Source organism: Protopterus annectens, chromosome 6.part0, assembly GCF_019279795.1.
Source record: "Protopterus annectens isolate FY-2018-M chromosome 6.part0, PAN1.0, whole genome shotgun sequence".
NCBI classification, from domain to species: domain Eukaryota; kingdom Metazoa; phylum Chordata; order Ceratodontiformes; family Protopteridae; genus Protopterus; species Protopterus annectens.
Window position 1 is genome coordinate 1,345,620,671 of NC_056737.1, and position 20,537 is coordinate 1,345,641,207.

Below are 20,537 nucleotides of genomic sequence, written 5' to 3' on the forward strand. Positions count from 1 at the left end.
TACTTTGGATGTCCTCAGGCAACTCTGGCACTACCTGGGCAGGACTCATGACTTCAGAATTTCTTACCAGCTGTTTGTTTATTTTGAGGGAAAGAAAAAGGGGCAAACAGTGTCAAAGTAGGCCATTTCAAAATGGTTGTCTCACTCTATCCATTTCTGTTACTTTGTTACTCTCACCATGGAAAGGCCCCACCTTCCAGAATGTCTTGGTTTACTCTACTAGAGCTGTAGCTACGTCTGGGGCTTTTGGGAAAGGGGTGGACTCTAGAGCCATTCTAGAGATAGCAACTTGGTCATCTTTGCATGCATTTACTAAGTAATACAAAAGTGACTCTCCCAGGCTAGAGCCGGATTTGTTGGGTTTATTTTCCGGGGGGTCATGGAGTTTGGTCCTTCTTCTTTAACCCTTGCTATTTCAGCTTTGACAATCACCCCTACAGCTTTATGCTTCTGCAGCAGTGATATAATAATGAACATAGTACAGATGTTTAAGTGAACTTACCTAACAGTAGATGTTTGAATAGATCACTATTGCAATTTGTAGTTCATAGTTATATACTAGGCTAACAACCATCAAGGCCTTTATAAGTTAAGGTTCGTCATGACTAATTGTGAAAGTATGATGAATGTTTTATCTGTAGTTTCTTCCTGTGAGGAAAACTCTGCTTTAAATAATTTAATTTCTTATGCTGGTCAAATCAGTATTCATTTTATACAGAGTGTGCATATGACTCTTTTGATGCTTCTTCCAGGGATATGGCCACTAGTACTGTTTTACAGAGGTTTGCATGACTGTGATCTCAGAACCTTCCAGATGATGATAAAAATGAGATTTTAAATTCTCCTTTGCATAGAAATTTAGATGTGATGTTGTCCTATCTCACCTTCATTCTTACTAGGTTGGGTTTGAATTTGATCCCTGGATCCATTTCGGCCTTTATATTCAAGCTGGAGGTCTTCTGCCAGCTTGTGGCTAAACCCTATCCCAGCATGCACTATAACCTTCCCCAGATCTTGTTTGCTGTAATAGAGTGAGTCATAGAAGGACCAGGGTCAATAGAAGAAGGTCAAAGATTCAGGTTCTCCAATTGTATAGACTCATTCTTTTAGGAATCAGAAGGGTAGGGGGAAGGAGGGTGGGATGTAAGAATGAAGGTGAAGATGGACAACACACATGGAACATTATGGTGAGTACATAACTTCTTTATGTGATGTCCTATCTTGCCTTCAGTCTTAATAGGTTGGAACAGCATCCCTAGCACTTGTCATCTTGGGTGGCTCAAGGGAGAATATTCCTTAGAATCATGGACCCAAAGGCGACCCTATTCCTGGAGGCCACATCGACTTTGTAATGAGTGATAAAGGTACGCTTCTGTGCTGCTGAGGTGACCAAAAAGTGAGATGAAAGGGGTAAATTGATACAGGAAATTGCTAAGATTTTTAGCCCTTCTTTTCAAATTTTCTAAGGGATTCTCTAACTCCTCATCTAGTTTTGGTAAGAAACAAAATAAACAGTCTCAACAAAATGCAGGTAAATAAATGTTTAAGAAGAAATGTTAAGTGAGTTCCAAGAAGAATTCTGGAAATTCCCAAAACCAAACAGACTTGGTTCCTCCCCACTCCAAGCTTGAAAGTCTGACTCTCTACCTTTCTCTTTGGCAGGAAAGCTGTGAAGGGCTTTGAGCCCAAATGTGTCATTTTAGTCAGCTCATCTTGAACTGCCTGACAGTTTGAGCATGTGGAAGGTGCTCTGAAGCTTTGGAGCTGGTTGACTGTCCTTCGCAGGATGTAACTCGTATAGCTAGGGCTGCTGCAACAGTGATCATTCAAACATCTGCTGTTATGTTGTACTTCTTGCTTATTAGGTTTGAGTTTCTTTCTTTTATTACATAGTTTATTAATGTTTGTGGACCCCCACATTGTTTTGCTTTTAGATCTCCGCATTAGCTTGGTTCTGCTTAGTACTGCCAGTTTAATACATTTACCCTTGGTGTGAGCAAAACTTTTTTTAGCTCTTTGCCATATCAACATTCAGTAATAACTTAATACTTGAATTTAGAGGTGTCATCATAGAATGGCAAGAGATATGTACTTTGAAGTCGTTGAATTCTGTGATGTGATGCTTGTTTCTGCATGGAGATTCTGATGGAGAAGGTTACTAATTTGTTGTTGAATTTGAGGAATGAGGTGTATACCTTGTGGATGGCACATACAGATGCTAAGTTTAAGATCAGATCAAGTATGTTTTGTTTTCTAATAAGTTCTTTAGCAGTCTGGGCAGGGAGTTTTTGCTTATAAAGTCTAAAAATGTTTGAACATATCCTATGTTGGTTGCATCAGTCCCCCATTTAATCATTGGGTAGTTAAAAGCACCTAGGATAACAGCATTTTTACTTGTTGGAAGTTCATCCAGTATATTTAGGAATGTGTGATTATGTAGGGAATTGGAGGGGGTTCTGTAGCATCCTATGAGCTGATTGCTGAGCTTTATTTAGTGTGATTTGAATCTGTATAAGCTCTGCTTGTGAGTCTTGTAGTTATCTGTCTCGTGGTAATATGATCTTTAACAAATATGGATATGCCAGCACAGTTTCCTTCAGGTCTACGTGTGGTAAGCACAAAACCCAGGTATCGAGAGAGTGCTGTCTGGGCACATAAAGCAGTGTCTGTACAACACATGCATGAATGTGGTTCAAATGCAGGAGGGCTTCAAGGGCCAGCAGTTTGTTCTTTAGACATCTAACATTAAGTAGCATCACCTACATATGGTCCCATTGTTAATTTGTTTTGGAAGTTGGGTTGGAAGGTTCATTAGCTAAATCTTGCCTAAAAAAACAAAAAAAAAGCAGCACAGAGGGAACAGCAAAAGCTTTTGCCATTATAACAAAGCCTTGGGCTGAAGTTGCAAACTTCCCCTAGAGAAGCAAGATGACTTCCCAAGTATCTTATCCCTTGTTGATACATATTAGAACCCCCTAGAGTGCCGCCAAGTGTTTAGCTACTTATTATTTATACTTTAGCATCATTTTGGTAATGGAAAGATTCCACTAATTTGTGACATGAATGGAGAGCTCTGTCATGTCTCACTTCAGGTCTGTATCATTTTGTTGAAACTCAAATGAGTGAACGCTCATTAGTTGAAAACGTATTCAGCGAAAATGCTATTCGTCAAACAACGTTTTCAGCGAAAAGTTTCCTAGGACAAACTGGCGGTAGTCCACCCTAGAGACCATAAACAAAACCATAAAACTTAACACCTATGCAGGTGGGGGGGTTACGCCCCCCAACCAAATATACCAACTCTGAGATCGCACTACAGTGGGGAAAGGGCATAGATGTTGGCCAACCATCGGTTTGTCATAGTAAACTTTTCTGTGAAAGCATTGTTCTATGTATAGTATTTTCACTGACTAGGTGTTCGACAAATGAGCGCTCATTTGAGTTTCGACAAAATGATATAGACCCATTTCACTTCATATCCCTTAGTGTTCTGTACACCAAGTTGTTTACCCCAACATGAGCCACCATTATGACATGATCATTTTTGTTTGTTTTAATTGTCCTAAGGACCCTTGTAGCGTCAGCAATCATGACTTCTGTGAGATGGCTCACTGTCACACTGTGGCAGTCTCATGAGTGTAGAATTGTATGCTTAACTAAGGAATCACCAATCACTGATTCATTTCTATTTGTGTTGGAAGACTGTTTAGATGTAATTGGTCTATGATATGCTGTTTCATGGTGACTTACAGCTGTACTGTCACTAATTGGTGTTGCCGTGCTTAGTGTATGCTGGGACTCGCACCTACTGGCCTGTAAGGATTTTTATGGTGCCCCAATGTATGTTAATTTAGCGTGTGTGACTTGCTCTGTAGGTGAGTGATTTTCACAGAAAGGGTTTGATTGTGGTCTTGAATTTGTCTAGGTACTGAACATCTCACAAGAATAGACAGTGATGAGTTAAGTAAATAATCATTGTGACTTAGCTTCAGGCAGTTCTTAGATTGCCTGAATATGCTAAGTGCTATGTGGCTGGCAATGGACTAGTTTTCTGACATTCCATTTGGACCAAGGGTTCAAGGTGTGCCCTGGAAGGAAGAATAAGAGATTGACCCAGGAACCAAAATAATAATATAAAGTATTTGTTTTAGAAAAAATGTAGACAAAGATTTAATTGATGTCCTGAGTACTAAGTTAACTCTGTAGTCAGTATTCCAATGTAGCCTAGCTATACAGTGTGTTTGGTAGGCGAAACAGAAGAAGATAACATTTTTGGCTCCTTGTTATGGTATTGTTTTGAAGTAACCAGTAAACATAGACTGAAAAAGTAGGTTCAAGCACCAAAACCAAGCAGGCAGTAAGCAATTTGGTCTAGACTTGGCAATGATTGGCTTAAGACATGCAACATTGTAATGCTGTTTAACTCTGCAATTTATTCAAGTATAATTGGGAGGTGGAGTTAACTAAGGTACCCAAGAGAGAATTTGAAAATAAAAGTGCCTGCATATATCAAATACAACTTCTCATGGTGTTGCATTGAACACCACCATCCACTTTTAAACTGAGAGGAAAGAAGCAGTAAGAAAGCAGTTATAATTCCAGACGGTAATGTCCACCCCTCAGAAGTAGCTGCAAATTATTCCCTGCTACTGAAGAACCACTGCTGTTCTCAGCAAGTTTTCACTCTGACTAGAAAACCACCTGAAGCTGTACTTTAGTGCAAGAGTATACTGTAAAAGTGGGGAAAAAAGTGTGGAAAGTCAGGGAATAACACTTTCATTAGCAAAACAGCAGTGCTATATAATGGATTAACAAAGTGCACTCTGCATAACAAAATGGAAAATCAACTGAACATACATACAGCAGTGTGACTAAAAATGCACAATATAAACAATTTTAATTGTAATTAATGTGAAAAAGTGGAAGAACATGTACAATTACAGGAAAAGCATTTATATTTACTAGAAAGTGGAGGAATCTGATAATCTTAACAGTCAGACAGCTGTTAAAGATATAAAGTCAGTGACTCTAACCAAACAAACTGTAAGAAAAGAAGTACTGAAATCACCAAAGTGACTGTATAAGTACAACAAAGTTCAGTCATTAAAATTTTTTGGGAGTTGAAGGTTGAAAATGCTAGAAAATCTCTTCTCTCAGCACACGTTTCAGCTCATGCTCCTCAAGTCTTGGAAACAAAGGCAAATGGTTTCAAACAATGTTAAGCTAGGAAGGAAAAGCGAAAGAATCAGTAGAGCGGTTAGAACTCTAGCCAGTAATGTCGACCCCCTAAGAAACAGAATTAAGTTATTCCCTGCCGCCAAATAACTACTGCTGGTCTCAACAGCCTTTTACCCTGACTAGAAAACCAACTGAAACTGTACTTTACTGCAGGATTATATTTAGCCTTCAGCTTTCTCCATTGGTAATTCATACCCTCAATACCTATTTTGGATTAGTGTTACAGGGGTTTGAATGTAAATCAGCATGCTAGAAGGTGCTGAATTTTGCAAAATGCTGTAATGCAAATGCTTATTAAATTTTATTCGCATTCGCTTTTTGCTGTTTGCTTGCTTCAAACTGCCAGAATTGAATTTTAGTACCCTTGAAGAAAATTCTTTGTAGATTCCCAAGGTCTATATTAGATAATTGAACTTTAAAAAGTTTGACTGTCATATGGTCGACACCATATGATCATACTTTTAAAAGTTCGAACATCTAATTAAAAAAAAATAAATAAACTACACAAATAACCTACCTGAACATTTTAAGAATGGGGGCAAGCCCCCCTGCACACCCACACCCCCCCACTCTTTAAATATACCAACTCCAAGATCGCAGTACAGTGCAGAAAAGGGAAATCTTCCCATTCTGTGCTGTATGGAGATCTCCATTAAAATGTTCGAACTTTTAAAAATTTGATCATATGGTGTCGACCATATGACGGTCGAACTTCTGAAAGTTCGATTATCTAATATAGACCTGATTCCTACACACTATGACCTATACAAAATGTACTTTTTTGGTATCTTTTTAATCTGAAATGTAAGCACAAGCGCACAATCACACATATCAAGCAGCTACCCTCTTCATATATGCCTTTTAAAGTGGTTTGGCATTTTACACCTACTAAGGTGGTACTTTATTTCTTTAACCATTTAGGGGAAAGGCAGTGTAATGGGTGCATCAGTGTGCTGCATTACGTTTGAGGTACCACATTTTGTCAGCGAAGATGAAGGTTGAACATGAATTGACTGTACTTGCCACCAGATGGATGATCGTGATAATGCCAGATAAATCCTCTTTCCAGTTAACCCTTTGGGACCTTTTGTTCAAACTAACTGAACTAACACTGCTAGTTTTACTAGCATCTCCCAGCTACATACATTATTCTGTGAGACTTCTCACCCCCACCACTATACATCTAATATAAACCTTATGATAGCCATATATAGAACCGTCTCTGAACTTGCTTTACACCCCACCTCTTAACTATAATATTAATGTTTTCTGCCCTACATAGTTCTTTCCCCTCACCTCCATTTCTTTGAATTTCTTAGCACTAATCACATGACCTGTTATCTGTCTGATAACCCTACTAATGTACCGGTTCAAATGCAAAATGTTGAACATCTGCTAATGCACAAGTATTTTATCCTTCTATTTTTTAAATTTTTGTTGATGAGGTTTGTGCCACTGGGCTACTAGCTTGTTTTCAGGGGAGACGCAAGGTGGTATTTGTACTACTGTGGAAATTTGGCGAGGGCATCTGGGAACTTTCCGTACTCTTTTTGAAAAGTGCTGTGGGATCTTTTACATCCACCTGAGCTACCACCACCTTGAGCAGATGGGGCCATAGTTTAACATATCATTAGAAAGAAAGCATATTCAGAACTGCAGCAACCCCCCCCCAACCCAAATGCCAAGTGCCAACACTCCAGGGGGGAAAAAGACCTAAATTACAGGAGAAGAGTGAATCTCAAACATCGTTCTTCTCCTTTAAACTTCTTTTTTGCAGGAGGCAAACCTTCCTGAAAACCCCAATGTGGAGCGCCCCCTGAACTTGTATATACCAACTCCAAGATCACTGTACCTCTGAGAAAAGGGATTATTCCAAAAAATGGCAATCTTTATATATGTAAGCCTGTTTTTTCGACCATTCAGTCTCCATGTTTCAGGACTCACTGTACTGGTTTCTGGCATTTCAATTGGATACCGTCATTCAATCCTCACAACCCTACCTGCCAGGGATGACGAGCCGTCCATAAAGCCGTTCCACCACTGCCTCCACAGATGGTGGCCATTTTGACCGTGAATCTAGATGATACTGCTACAGAGCTAACACTTGCGTGACATCTGTTTTGTTGACATCTGTGGCCAGAAGAGGATGTCCCAGGGGTCATGGCAGTCAAGGCAGTGGCACATCCTTATAGCAGATGTTGCTCATTGTCATGTTGAACATCAGCATGTAGCTGAAATTGTTATACAATGAGCACGACTCCTGGTAAAGTCAGCTGTACTAGGTGGATGCATGCATGAGGTGCTCAAACCTCTAACATGAATACCCTGGACCTTGTCCAGTACACTGAGCCACAGTGTTAAAACTACCACTGAGGCTGTGTCTCAATAGACACATGCAGACACCACTACAGCCCTCATATTCACACACAATTCCAGTGACACTGGCCCTTCATAAATCCTTTCATGATAAGTTCCCCCTTTAAAAACACTCAAACACTGAAAGATAATACACACAATGACACATTTTATTTTATTAATCCTCACACATACACAATTCCCTGGAAAACACATACAAACATGCTCCCTTCATCACCTGCACAAATTATGACAGCTGTGCCTTGGCCTTTGTACATTGTTACTTGGGTTGCCTATGTCTGGTTCACAGCATGACCAAGCCTATACATAGGTAAGCCAGCCTGGTGCTGGATTTGCATGCATCAATTTACTATAGTGTGTCTGCATTAACTTGGTGTACTGTGTTCTGAAGATATGTGCAAGCCACTGCCTCTTTGCCAGTACCACTGCATACTGCGCCCACTTCTGTCTGGCATGATCATCCCCTGCAGCTGGCTTTTCCACTAACTCCCTTTTCTCATTCAGCATCCATCGCATAGTGTGCTGGGAACTGCTGCTCCTTCAAGTTCCTAGTCTGCTGCAGCTGCTTCGGAAGTATGATATTGTGCAACACTGCACACACTGAAACTATTTTTCCACATTTGGCAGGGTCATGTGCATGACAGCACTGGATGAATCCAGACAGTGAAATTCTGCCTTTGGCAGCCCAAATACACACTCAGTTTACTCAGTTTTTCACATTTGTGATTGAGTATGGTTATATATCCCTTGATCTGTTTGATTTTGTGGATTTCTTATGGGTATCATCAGCAAAGATTACAGGGCATACACAGCATCACCAACAAGATGTCCCTGGGGGGGGTCCTCCCTTCATCAAACATAGGTGCAGGTCATGGGAGTGCCATATATGGGAGTCAGGTCTGCCTGGGTGACTTGCAGTTACATTGTAGGTGATCTCCTGTGAATTATAGACCACCTGGCAGTTGATGGAGGGATATTGTTTATGATTCCCATACATTCTTCCAAGTTCACCAGGTAGGGCCTGTATTTCTATGTTGGGGACAGTTTATGGCCTCCAGTGCCTCAGGAAAACCGACTGTATCATAGAAATCCTGCATGATGTTGGCTGTTTCCCTGTGGCATGTGGGAACCATACATGCTCCTTTCATGTCAAAGCTTTTCATTGAGAAAATGTAAGAGTATTTTTGAGGTAGATGCATGGGATACCCCCACTGTGTCCCCACTAGGTCCCTGAAAGATACTTATAGCTAATGTGTGTAAAGCTACACATACATTTGTATCCAGTAGGATAGACTCTCCACATCTCCTATAGGACTGCAGATGGATATCTACATGTGTCCACAGTTTCTTGCATGGTATGCCTATCTATACTGTACTGTCCCACAATGTCAGAATTGTGGTGTACATAAATAATTAACTGCAGTCAGATGACCTGGCACCTCCAGGGGCAAGGACATGCACCATTGTGCACAGCAAAAGCAATACTAGCTTCCTGCAGATACACGTTTACTAATGTTGCGTCAACTGTTATCATTCTGTAGCAATGCCCCTAACATGAGCATGAACATTCATTCAAGTTTAAAATGACAGCAAGTATAGTTTCATTGTGCATATTTTTTAGGTTTATGAAGTGCTGCACCACCTTATTTGCCTCCTTTGCATGCCCTGACGCTCATCACAAATCAAAGCTAATTTTTAGGGTCTATATTATTTGAACGAAAGTTCATATAATCGAACACTGTAAACAGTGAAAATGCCAGACATCGAACCCTTTATTGTGGGGTGCTGTGCCCTCCACACCCCTGCTAATTATATATACCAACTCCAAGATCGCACTGCAGTGAGGAAAGGGCAAATTTCCCAATCTTCACTGTACCACGTTCTCACAAAAAACACATCGATGCCCAGCATTTTTGCTGTTTGCAAGGTTCAATATTTTGGACTTTCATTATTCTAATAGGGACCCAATTTTTACACCTAATCACTGCACTGACAATAAAAACCTCTTTATAGCTGCATCAAGCAATAAAACTAAGATTTAGTTATTAATGCAAAACGTCTGGGAGTCACTATAGATGAAACCTTAAAATTTGACCTGTACTTCTAAACTACTGTTAAGAAAACCTGCCCAAAACTAGGCCTACTGTACAGAGCCAAGCCTTTCCTTACTAACTCTACTAAGAAAATCATTAGCTTTGATTACCTCCTTCTAACACTATTGTCACTCCAGTGTTCACCAACTTACAAACCACACAGTTGTGTAAATTAGAGCAGTGCTGCAACAAAATTGCAAAATTTACAGCCAACGTACCTACCAAAACTCACCACTTCAAACTCTTGAAACCCTTTGATTGGGTAGAACTACATAGTCACCTTACCTATGCCTATCTAAAAACTACCCACAACCTGCTGTATATTACTGATATGTGACCCTCATTAAAGGATTTGCTGCAGGGGTGTAGCCCAAATAAGTAGCTGTGCTGCACAGTTAAACACCTGGTCTCTCCAACTGAAGGCGGACTTGCTACTGTTGATGCTTTGTACTGGAACAAACTTTCTACATGTATCAGACAATAACCCAGTTCACAGTTAAACAAACATCTCAAAAACTTATGGCTTTGCTCCTACTCCCCAGCCCTAAGATACCCTATCTAAGAACAATGCTATCCACCAATCAACTTCCTCTGTTCTATTATTATTATTAGCTGTACAACTTCAGTAGAATTAATACTAACTGATCAGAAATTGCCACTAGAAAAATCACTCTGCTCCAAATAATGTCCTCCATGTTTCTGTTGACTTTTATTTCCTCTCTCAACTCCCTTCCCACCTCTTTCTTGCCCCTTTTCTGTTAAGCCTTCTCTTTAACCAACCCCTTTCTTTGTTTCAATGTACACTAATATACACTTTGCTTATCAATATGGAGATAAGTAATGTGCTTAAACTGAACTTCTATCCAGTTTCTTTGTTGCACGGTCATTTACATTGCTATTGTAATTTGTACCATATTGGTTATTTTCAATTCTGTCATTAAAACCTCTGTAAACTATTAACTGCTCATACTGATTGTTTTCAATTCAGTCATTCATTATCCCTGTTAATTATTTACTGCTTATAATGTTACTGGTCTTGCATTCTGGAGCTTTTTTCCCTGGACCTCCTGTGCTAAACGAATGTAAGTAAATTAATAAAGCAGTTCTCAGATCATGATTTTTTTTCATACAGAATTAGTTTCCATTATTGCTTTTGCACATTTTTCTGTAATTCAGAATATGTCTGTAGGCAAATGGAAAGGCTTCTGTGTTTGAACATCAGTCCAGAGCATGGACCCTTCTTCTTCCTCTGTTGCTACAGTCCTGCAGTATGTTTTGCAATATGTAGACACCAGCCTTGGCTATGCCTTTATAAAGGCAATAAGTTATTAGTTCTGTCTCAAGGTTTCTAAGACCTTCCTATAGTTATTCTTATGCCTCAGATTAGGGATCAGTTTTACCACTCAAACATTTCTCTTACATAGCAGAAGCTCACTCTTCCTTCAGTCTAGTTATCAGCTTTAGCATAACTGCAGCTTTTGTCCTTTTGAACTTTTTATAGCCAGAACTTTCAGCATGGAGAATTTCTGAGTAACAAATGTTAGCTTTGAACATGCCCTACCTTATCTTTCCCTAGCAAAGGATTTCACTGCATGCCAACCCTTAACAGAGATTGATTAGAACCAGTTCATTAACTTTCCATTTTTTTCTCACAGTACTCTAATCAAGAATAGGATATCCGTCACTTTATGAATGTATGTCTCTGGTACTGTCTAGGCACACCAGAGCACATATGAAAAGAGGGCTAGTTTTTGTTTCCTTTGTCAGTGAACAGAAAGACAAAAAAAGTTTACGGACAGTGGATTTCTGATTTTATTACATTTTATTCTCCATATGGCAAAACTTTTCAAACTCCTTAAAGCACACACTAACATACGTGTCCACATCCATGGATTCCTTTGTAGTGGTTTCTTGGATTGTAGAGCTGCTGCTTGATTTTTCCTTCAATAACTTTGCAAAGAATTACAAGGTGGACATGACCTGTAAATTAGGGTATTCCTTTGTTGCCACAGTTATGACAAATGTGTTCCCTTAATATAACCACCCAAGAGGATTACGATGGGGATTCTGACCTCTTGGCTTCTGAGGGCAGAGCTCTGTGATAATGAGGTATGATTGTTTTAGGTGCTTACCTTAACAGTGGATCTGTATGTAGAAGTCTGTCTATAGTAAGTAACCTATCCATTGTCCCCTTCTCGTTTGTTTCAGTCTGTCTTTATTATTCTTTTGCGTATTCCAGAAGTTCAAAAGGCAACAGGAAGCAGCACATTTATGGTATAGAGAAGGAGGTGTTAGCCTGGGAGGGTTCTGTGTGGTGAGCTAACCCAACACCTTCCTGCATCTGGGGGTGTACACAAAGATAAGCCTTATGGTGAGCACACAGAACATTCCTTTTAATGTTTTTAGGAAATTCTGCTCGTCATTTCTGTTGTCCACTTAGTGCATATTTTATTTATTCTCCAGTTTGCCTGAGTATATCATGGCCTATCATGACTTGGGAATCATAATAAGCTAGATATTCTCACAGGTTATACTGTAGGAAGTGAATGTGAATGTCCATGTACAGGACATAATAGTACTGAACATTCATAACAAGTATGAGTTTACCAGAAGCAGAGTTCACTCTTCATCTGTTTTTATTGAGTTATTTACTGCGGTTGCTATGAACTACAAAATGAATGTTGACCAGTTTAAGAAATTTTTGATGCAATATGTTTGTACAAATCTTAGCATGTATTATTTATATCTGTTTGTATGGAATCATTTTATTAAAATCAGTCATTTGTTCGTGTTTTCTTTGTAACTGGGTTTTAAAAATCAGAAAATATTAAATCCACTCTGACAATGCTTTCATATCCATGCAATATGTTTATGAAGTCATTTTTTATGAATATAGCATTACATTTTAGGTTTTGTGCTGTTATCTCTCAAGACAGCTCTTGGTGATCACTTCTAAAGATGGATAATCATAGTTTAGTATTTATTTTATTTCTTAAATGTAAGTTGTCCAGGATGATGCACTGATGCAGAAGGTCCCGCTTCAGCCATTGCCTGAGCTGAAAGAGCAAAAATTGTACGAAATTTAAAATGTAGACCAGGTCACAAATGCAGTAACACTTAACAGAGCATTGTATATTCAGCTGGCATGATTACTAAAAAAATAGCCAAGGACATACGCACAGTGAGTGAATAGTATATGAGGATATTCGACTCGCTTGCTTTGTTTGTTGGTCTCACCTAATATTGTACCCGGATAACATTATCTTTTCATCTGTTATATTGGGATTTAGGCATGTTGCAGTGATAGTTATTATAATCAAGCCAGGCATGGAGTTCATTAATTTTATTACTCATACTTCTGCCATTGACAGGGGCTGTAGTTAGTACTTATTCTTTTGTAGTGGTTTTGGCAGAGATGAGATAGAAGGTAGGGCCTGGGTTTTATTGCACATGTACATGCAGGAGAAGTTGGATTTAAGCAGGTAGGTGATACTGTAGCACTTTGTTTTACTGTTTTTTATGTTAGTTGTTTTTAGTGAGGAGTCATTAGGAGAGAGGTAACATAAGGTAGTGGTGGTAATATAAGATTTAGGACTGAGGCCTGTTTTCTAGAGGAGGGAGAATATCGTATTGTTCTGTATGATAGAGGAAGTGTTTGAAGTCATTATTATTTATGGCACAAGTAATTTCCTGAGTTGAAAGTATAGGAGTGGTAACTAAGGATCTGAAGTAGGAAGTTCATTTGTCAGCAACCTGTGGGTCTTGGATCCGATATCGGATCCGAGCCAGCAACTTGTTTCAAGCTAATGGATCCGAGCTCCTAGCTCCTCCCCTCACCCATAATCCCCTGCTAACCCTCCATGACCTCAGATCTAGTTTGCTGCGCTTGTGGATAGCTGGATTCTTGTGAGCTCGACTAGTAATTGGCAGTTACGTTCCATTTTTCTGTCAACTTTCTTCTTTTTTCACCAAAATATTAAGTGTGTAAGCGTTAGGTTCCCTATAGACTTAAAATATTTTTCTTTTAAGTAGTTTTTTCCCTCCTTTCGCTGGTTGTTAGAGAGAGTGTGTGTGTGTGTGTGTGTGTGTGTGTGTGTGTGTGTGTGTGTGTGTGTGTGTGTGTGTGTTGTGTTGTGTTGTGTTTTGGGGCTTGTGTGTGTGTGTGTGTGTGTGTGTGTGTGTGTAAAATTACTTTTCTTTTAAGTATGGCTGAGGCCCCAAAAGCCATTTTTTCTAAATGTACCGAGTGTGGCCATAAGCTCTCTCCGGCTGATGGCCACACTCGGTGCGTTCGGTGCCTTGGGGTTGAACACCTCACCTCACCTCACCATTTGTGCAGCGTTCAACCCCAGGGCACTGAAAGAGCGGAGGTCGAAGCTGGTCTTGGCCGGACTTTTACCCCCGGACTCAGATCCGGCCTCCGCTGCTCCCGTGGCTCCACCACAGGCTGTGGTTGCTGCCATTCCTGTCCCCCTTCCTCCGGCCGGTACTCAAACTCCCGCTAAAGTGCCTGAGGACAGGGAGGCCAGGAGGGAGAAATGGAGGGAGAAGCACCACAAGCGGTGGGCCGAGACCTCCGCTTCGGCCCCACCAGCTAAGCGGTCTTCTCCCTCCACTGCTTCTAGGTCTCCTCCTCCTCGGCTCCGATCCCCTTGTTTCTTCCCAGGGCCCGAGGAGGAGGAGGCCCGATCTCCATCGAGGTCATCGAGGCGGCATTCCAGGCCTGCCTCGGTGGCCTCTTCGAGATCGACTTTCAGTGTGTCCGATGCAGACTTGGACCGGATGATGTGAAGGTTCATCCAGGCCCAGCTGCAGATGGGAGTGCTCTTGCCTCCCCCCCCCCTTCGGGGGGGGAGCTCGACACCTTTTTTCCATCCTATTGCTCCTTCTCCGCCCTGCTATCCGGGTTCGGAGCGTTCGGAGCCAAGCAGCGTTGGAGCCGGGGGTGGGTCGGCGCCAACAGTACTTGGTACTTCGGATCCGACCCTGCCCTCGAGCCTGTCGGATCCGACCTCTCGGAGCCGTGGCCTGAGCTTCGGATCCGAGGGATTCAGTGTGCCTTCGGCTCCATCTAGGTCGGAGCACACTGGTCCTTCGGATCCGCTGGCCTCGGCGCCGGTTCCGATCCTTTTATCGGATCCGAGGGGAGCCGACTTTCAGAGCCCAGAGAGAGTGGTTCCCCCTCGGCTTTCGATGTTGTGGCGAGGGCTCTGTTGAGAGCATCCGGACCCCCGGTCCTTGTCTCGACTCCTCCCTGCACTCCCTCTCTGCTGGGCCAGGCTTCCATCACCCAGCCAAAGGGACAGCCTGCTTCAATGTCCCAGATGGTTCCTTTGGAACAGGATGTTGCTGGCGAGGCCTCCTCGGACAGCCCCCCCGAGGAAGTGCCCCGCAAGCATAAGTGCAAGAGGAGGCACGTGGACTCCCCTGAGTCCTTAACTGAGGACACGGACTTGGAGGAAGGGGAAGGCTCCCCAAGATCACCCCCTGAGGATGTCTCCTTTGGAGACATCATGGAGATGCTGAGGTTCAGAGGTGGTTGGTCTGCCCCCAAGTCTTCCTCTGACGAGTCCGTATTTCTGGAGGCATTCGAAGCAGGCCCGTCTACCTCTTGGGTGTCCCCAACTGCCGACCCCTTGGTGGACCTCATTACCACCAGGGCGTGGAAGGATCCGGACACCGTGGAGGCAATACCAAAACGCCCGGACAGAATACTAAGTCCCCCCTCAAACCGTTCGCACTGGAGCAAGGGTCCCCCCGTAGATGCCATGTTGACGGCGGCTGCCATGAAGAGGGAACTAGCTCAGGAGAGCCCCTCAGTCCATCCACCGAGCAAGGAGTCCCACTCGATGGACCGCTTAGGGGAAGCGAGTTTTTAGTTCAGCGACCTTCTCGGTAAGGTCTCTGAACTATATGGCACATGTCATCAGGATGCAGCGGGATCTTATCAAAGAATATGCTGCCTCCCCCCCTGAGTCCATGTTGGCAGAGGACAAGCAATTGTACTCCACCCGAATGGCCACTCTGAGATCAATTTCAAATACCTCTATGCGGCTATTGTCCCACGCCACCGAGGGAGCCGCTAGGGCTAGCGGAGCAGGCCTAGTCATGAGACGTCAGGCCTGGCTCCATCATTGTGACTTTGCGAAGCCTTTTAAAGCGTCCTTTGTGAACGCCCCTTTCGATGGTTCTGCCCTGTTTGGCAAAATGGTTCGCGAGACACTTGTCCAGAGTGAGAAGGACGGGAAGACGTTGTCTGCCGTTGGAGTCCGCTTCTCTGCTCCCCAGCGGTCCTTTTCGAAGAACCAAAAGGGTCAGAAGAAGATGTGGTTCCAGAAATCACAACATTCCCAACCCGCTCCGGACAACCAGTCCTTCCGTGGCAGAGGAGGACAGGGAGGACGCCACCCCAGGGGCAGAGGGGCTCCGAGAAACTTTGGGTCCAGAGAATCTTTCTCTGAACGGCCCACGCAGCAGCCCTGAAGGGTTGCTCGGCTGCTCCACTCTGGAGGCAGTCGGGGGCTCTTCTCGGAGCACCTAGCGGCATGGAAGTCCATCATGACAGACCGATGGGTGCTTTGCATTATATCCAGAGGGTACAAAATACCATTACTCCATGTCCCCAAATTCAAGAACCTCCCCGATGTACCACCCGATCAGAGGGAGGACACAGCCGCAGAAATTCAGCAGCTGCTAAGAAAAAGAGCCATCCAGCCCGTCTCCCAAGACCAGTTCGGATTAGGGTTCTACTCCAGGTTCTTTTTGGTGCCAAAAAAGACGGGGGACTTGAGACCGATTCTAGACCTTTCCCACTTGAACCTGTCGGTAACCAAGGAAAAATTCCGAATGGTCACTCTTCAATCTATTCTCCCCCTTCTAAGGGAGAACGATTGGATGTGCTCTATAGACCTCAAGGATGCGTACTACCACATTCTAATGGACAGACGATCCAGGAGGTTCCTCTGCTTCCGGCTGGGAGCCAGTCACTACCAGTTCAGGGTCTTTCCCTTTAGCCTCACCACAGCCCCCAGGGTGTTCACCAAGGTATTACCCGTGATTGCGGCCCACCTGAGACACCAGGGAATACAGGTCTTTCCGTACCTGGACGACTGGCTCCTGACTGCCCCAACAAGGCATCTACTTTGCTCAGCCAGAGATTTCTTTCTCCGCCTAGCCCCGCAGTTAGGCATCACCATCAATGCCGACAAATCCCTTGTGGCCCCATCACAAGTCATAGAATTCATAAGATCCAGAATAGACACCAGAGAACTACGAGCCTTTCTAACGTCCGAGAGAATTTGGAATTTGCAACTCCATGTGCGGGCTATCCTCCAATCAGAGACCCCACCAGCGGAATTGGTCCTGAGGGCACTGGGCTCCATGGCGGCAGCGATTACGCTCCTTCCATGCGCCCGTCTGAACATGCGGGTACTGCAATGGACCCTTCTAGTGCAATGGTCCTTTCTGTCCCTTCCTCTTCACCACCCCATTGCTATCAGCAAGGCTTGCAGGAGGGCTCTATTATGGTGGCTCCATGCTTCGGACCTCCATACGGGCCGTCCCTTCTGCACCTCTCCCCCTCTCGCCACGGTGACAACGGACGCCTCCCGCCTCGGGGGGGGGGGCATTATTCAGGCAGGACGGTCCAAGGCACGTGGAACAACACAGAGACCTCCCTGCATATCAACGTTCTGGAGATGAGAGCGGTGCTGTACGCGTTGCAAGCATTTCAGAATCTCCTCCCCATAGGAAGGATTGCAATTCAGTCGGACAACATGTCAGTTGTCTGGTACATCAACAAACAGGGGGGAACCAGATCTTACCCTCTATGCCGTGAAGCCATGACAGTGTGGGAATGGGCGATCTCCACCAACCGCTTTCTAATTGCATTGCACATTCCGGGGCGGACCAACATCCTAGCAAACAAACTCAGTCGCACCCTTCTTACCCCGTACGAGTGGTCTCTCAATCCACTAGTAGCGAAGCAGATATTCGCAATATGGGGGCAACCCTGCTGCAATCTTTTTGCGTCTCCCTCAAACACCAAATGCGGCAATTTCTTCGCTCTGATTCTCCCTCCAGGGGAAACTCCAAGAGACGCTCTGGTGCATGCTTGCCCACCCGGTCTACTTTATGCCTATCCTCCTCTACCCCTGATGCTGCAACTCTTACAGAAAGCCTCGCGGTTGGGGAGCAGGATGATCCTCATTGCTCCATTCTGGCCTCGGCAATTTGGTTCCCTTACCTGTGGTCTCACCTAGTGAATCCTCCTTGGATTCTGGATCCCAGGCCGGATCTAATCTCCCATCCATCGGACTTACCGACCCCAAATCTGGACAATCTGAAACTGACAGCTTGGTTGCTCCAGTTCCACTCCTAGTTAGGACTCCCGGTATCTCTTCACCAGTCAATGCCATCCTTGTGGCAGCGCATAAGCCCTCCACCAGGAAAGTGTACCGCAGTAAATTGAAATGTTTCTCCATCTGGGCGGAGCATCATGATCTAGATCCCTTTACGGCTCCTCTTCCATGCATATTAGACTTCTTAACCGAACTTCTTCAGGAAGGCGCTAGCTGCTCAACCGTCAAAGTGCAATTGGCTGCCATCTCACATTACCATGTGGGACATGATACAGGGCCTTTGATGTCGGCCAAGTTGTGTAAAACCTTTCTCAAGGGCACCTTCTTGCTTAGACCCCCTATAAAAGAAGCCATACCACCGTGGGATCTTTCACTAGTTCTTCAAGCCTTGACTGCTCCACCTTTTTTACCCGCTGCTTCAGTAGATCTCAAATTCTTGTCCTGGAAAACAGCATTCCTTGTAGCCATCACTTCTGCAAAAAGAGTTTTGGAGCTTCAAGCTCTCTCTGTGAAGCCTCCTTATTTGATCTTTCACCCGGACAGAGTGTACCTCAGGATCAATCCCTCTTTTCTTCCCAAAATAGCATCAGAAACCAATATAAATCAATCCATAAATTTACCGGTTTTCTTTCCTAACTATCAGAATAAAGGAGAGTACAAGCTGCACTCATTAGATGTTCATAGGCAGCTACGTTTTTATACTCATAGAACAGCTGGTCATAGACAATCCGACCAGCTGTTCGTTTCCTTTGCCAAATTTAACTTGGGGAAAGCAATATCAAAAGTATCTCTATCACGCTGGATTTCTCAATGTATCCTATTGGCGTATCAAGCCTCTGGGAGACCCGCACCTGAAGGAGTTCACGCACATTCCACTCGTTCCATCTCTACTTCTGCGGCCTTCAAGTCTAGAGTCCCATTGGATGATATTTGTTCGGCAGCCACTTGGGCCTCATCTCATATTTTTATTAAACCCTACAAACTGGACATGATTTCTAGAGGGAGAGCATCCTTTGGCTCTGCGGTGCTTCGCAATATCCTTCCATGATGGCCACCCAAGGTTCAGGTAGCTGGGGACTCTGTCCCACAGGTTGCTGACAAATGAACTTCCTACTTCAGAGTAAGAAGTTATGTACTCACCATAACGTTCCATCTGAGTAGGTAGCTTCATTTGTCTGCAACCATCCCCCCCCCTCCTTCCCCCTGGCCTTCTTCGGATCTATCTTAGTTGGATACCCGTTTTGGGTATATATTGAGGGGCAAACTCGATCTGAGGTCATGGAGGGTTAGCAGGGGATTATGGGTGAGGGGAGGAGCTAGGAGCTCGGATCCATTGGCTTGAAACAAGTTGCCGGCTCGGATCCGATATCGGATCCAAGACCCAAAGGTTGCAGACAAATGAAGCTTACCTACTCAGATGGAACGTTATGGTGAGTACATAACTTCTTCTTATATGTACAGAAATAAACTGCAACAATTTAAAGGCATTTTGATGTACAGTACAAGAACAATGTTATGTAGTGTTGAAGTGTCAGTGTGGAGTCTGGTAAGAAGTAATGTTAATATGATAGGATTTACAAATCAGGGTTAGTGGTTTGATTTGTGAGGTGGTGGTATGGTGATAGTTTGGTGTATAGTGTTACGTTTACAGTGAGAATGTGTGATATTTTTCAGTGTGGTCTGAGGGAATGTGGTAGATAATCAAAATAATCAATAAAAAATGGCTAATTGGCTGAAACTAGTGGAAGGATGTGGTATGTGACTGTAAAAGTAAGCATGCCTGTGACTGGCTGGTATTGGGGCAGGCAGGGGGTGAAGCAGACTACAACAGAGCAGGTGTGGAGTCTATCAGTGTGTGAATGACACTGAATGCACACAAGAGCCGAGACTGTCACTAGGGAATGGCCAGCTAACTATAGTGAATAAAGTCAGACCTGAATATTATTTAGTCTTCAATATGAAGATCTGTTTTTCGGGTCTATGTCAGCAGAACGAAAAACCGGCTGAGCTTAACCCAGTTTAATGGCACATAAAGCGCAAAAAAACGCGAATATCACAAGGATGAACAGAGATCACTGTAGGGAATTTGTCCTTTTACTTCAATGTAGTGCGATCTCGAAGTTGGTATATTTAAGTAGGGGGGTGTGGGGGTGCAGGGGGGCTTGCTCCCCCCTGCATAAAACATTGAGAGTTTACCTGCTTTACTTGTTAAGTTTCACGGGTTCGGAATTAGCGATTTTCACTCTTTGTGTCGCTCAACTGAGATTCGCTCAGTCGGGTTTTCGTTCAGGTAATATAGACCCTGTTTGTCATATCAAAGAGAGCTGCTCATTATCGGAGTGTACAAGAACCATTTATGTAGTTTGCAAAAATGTCTAGGCAATATCTCTGTAAGGAAATCTTTTAACAGAAACAAAATAGAAGGGTCTGTGTTATATTTAAGTTTTGCTTTAGCTTACTTGAGAAGTAC

At 43.4% G+C, this 20,537-nt stretch overlaps 1 protein-coding gene across 2 annotated transcripts in view; it reads left to right on the forward strand.

The window, feature by feature from the left end:
* PDIA5 (protein disulfide isomerase family A member 5) overlaps positions 1 to 20,537 on the forward strand; it is a 2,083,676-nt gene that overhangs the window by 1,957,696 nt on the left and 105,443 nt on the right. The window lies entirely within an intron of this gene.